Raw genomic sequence first — 2,001 nt, 5'->3', positions numbered from 1 at the left:
AGATACTGTGATTCTGAGTCCCTCCCCCTCTGAAAGGCAGAGCCCATGGCCTGCTGTGTTTCCCATTCCAACTTTCTCACACAACACTGAACTGGCGTTGAGACAAGGAAATGAGATTTATTTAAGAGATGGCACCCCAATGACATCACCATGTGTCAAATCAGACATCCTAGAGCGCCTGGCTGAGGCCATGTTTTCCTACACAGCTTACCCAAATGATGCCCAGAGATCTGCGGTGGCACAGGCACTAGTAGAGAAGCATCCCTGCTTGAAGGAGCCCGGATCTTTTAATGGAACTTACGCGTGGCAGCAAAGCCTAAAGTACAAATGTGGAAACTATCGGACAAAACGGAAAGCACTGGGAAGCCCTGAACTCCTAGTAAACTCACTGAGTCACGATGAGCGAAAAGCTGCTAAAAATGTCAAGAAACCAAAGAGGGCAGAAGTGAATTACCTGCCCTCACACCCACATGGTGAAACAGATGACACGCTTGAGAATCTGAGACTTGACCTAATTGCAGCCTGTCAGAGAAAGGACTGTGCCAGGAGCATCAATGATATGATGGCCAGAACATACAGTTGGAGAAGACAGGAAGTGGTTGCCAAGTGTCCTGGGGTGGCAGAATTTAAGGAAATATGGCCTGCCCTCTTCGAACCATTCCAGGTAAGTGATTTATTATTCTATTTTTCCTGACCAAGTTTCCATTGTGACTTGGACATGGCATACTAGACTCACTTTTTGCCTGAAAATGCATACTAAAGCCTTTAATATCAGTAACAGTCAACATTTGCTGTCTTACAGAATGAAGAGTTCCGACGGTGCACTGCCGTTCCACTGGAATCCACATTTATGTCCCAGCTGGACAGGTACACTCCAAAGCTCCTGGAGCTCTTCAGTGCAAAAGGAGGAGTGACTGGTCAACGCATCAAGAACCTGTTGATGCAACTGATACAGGTGGGTTAAAAGTGGTTTAAAAGTTTCAAACTGACTGTAATCATGCTCTAAAGCAGTGTTTCTCAACGTGGGGTCCGGGGACCCCCAGGGGTCCTTGAGAGGGTTCAAGGGGGTCCCCAACTTTTTTTTTTAGAAATTGTACCACTTTTTTCTAGAATTTTTTTTTTTTTTTTGAGAATCTTTCTTTCTTTCTTTTTTTTGGAAATTTTACCACTTTTTTTTTTTTTTTAAAGTTTCAAGTTTTCCAAAATTCAAATTTCAGTTACAGGGGGTCTCGGTGTAGCAGTGCATGTCCATATGACGGTTGCAAATGGATACCAACTGTCTTTGTAACAAAAAGACACACCAAAAAACATCCAAATACCTCCATGCTGCTCGTATGTAATGCCCGTCTTGTATTGAAGCCCCAAAATGCAAAATTGTCCTGGAAAAAATTAAATAAGTCTATATTTCAAGCTTGTTTGTAGCGGAAGCTCCTCTTCCCAGTTCGTCAAATTTGGACGAACCAGGGTCCGTCCTCTTCCCAGTTCGTCCAAATTTGACGAACTGGGAAGAGGAGCTTCGAGAAGCTTCCGCTACAAAACAAGCTTGAAATATAGACTTATTACATTTTAAATAACTGGCTTAAATACAAGACGGACATTACATACGAGCAGCATGGAGGTATTTGGATGTTTTTTGGTGTGTATTTTTGTTACGAAGACAGTTGGTATCCATTTGCAACCATCATATGGACATGCACTGCTACGCCGAGACCCCCTGTAACTCAGAGAAGCCACGGAGGACTCTGAAACTTCTCCCAGCCCTTACGCCAGGTTCACACCGGACGCGGAAGCGCCATGAAGCGGAGCGGCCACGGAAATCGCGCGCGAGCCACGTCCCTCCAGTTCACAAGTGGTCCGCCAGCACAAGAGAAAACAATACAGGCCTGACAATATGTTGTCATGGTGATGTCGTATTGTTTACCTGACCCACGTTTTACCGTCTTTCTCTCGTTGAGTAAAATGACATCCGGTTGGTTTGCCGACGGCTGTCTGCCTGACTGC

Source organism: Trachurus japonicus, chromosome 21, assembly GCF_045865225.1.
Source record: "Trachurus japonicus isolate A0001 chromosome 21, Traja_1.0".
Taxonomy (NCBI): Eukaryota; Metazoa; Chordata; class Actinopteri; order Carangiformes; family Carangidae; genus Trachurus; species Trachurus japonicus.
This window is presented reverse-complemented; position numbering follows the sequence as displayed.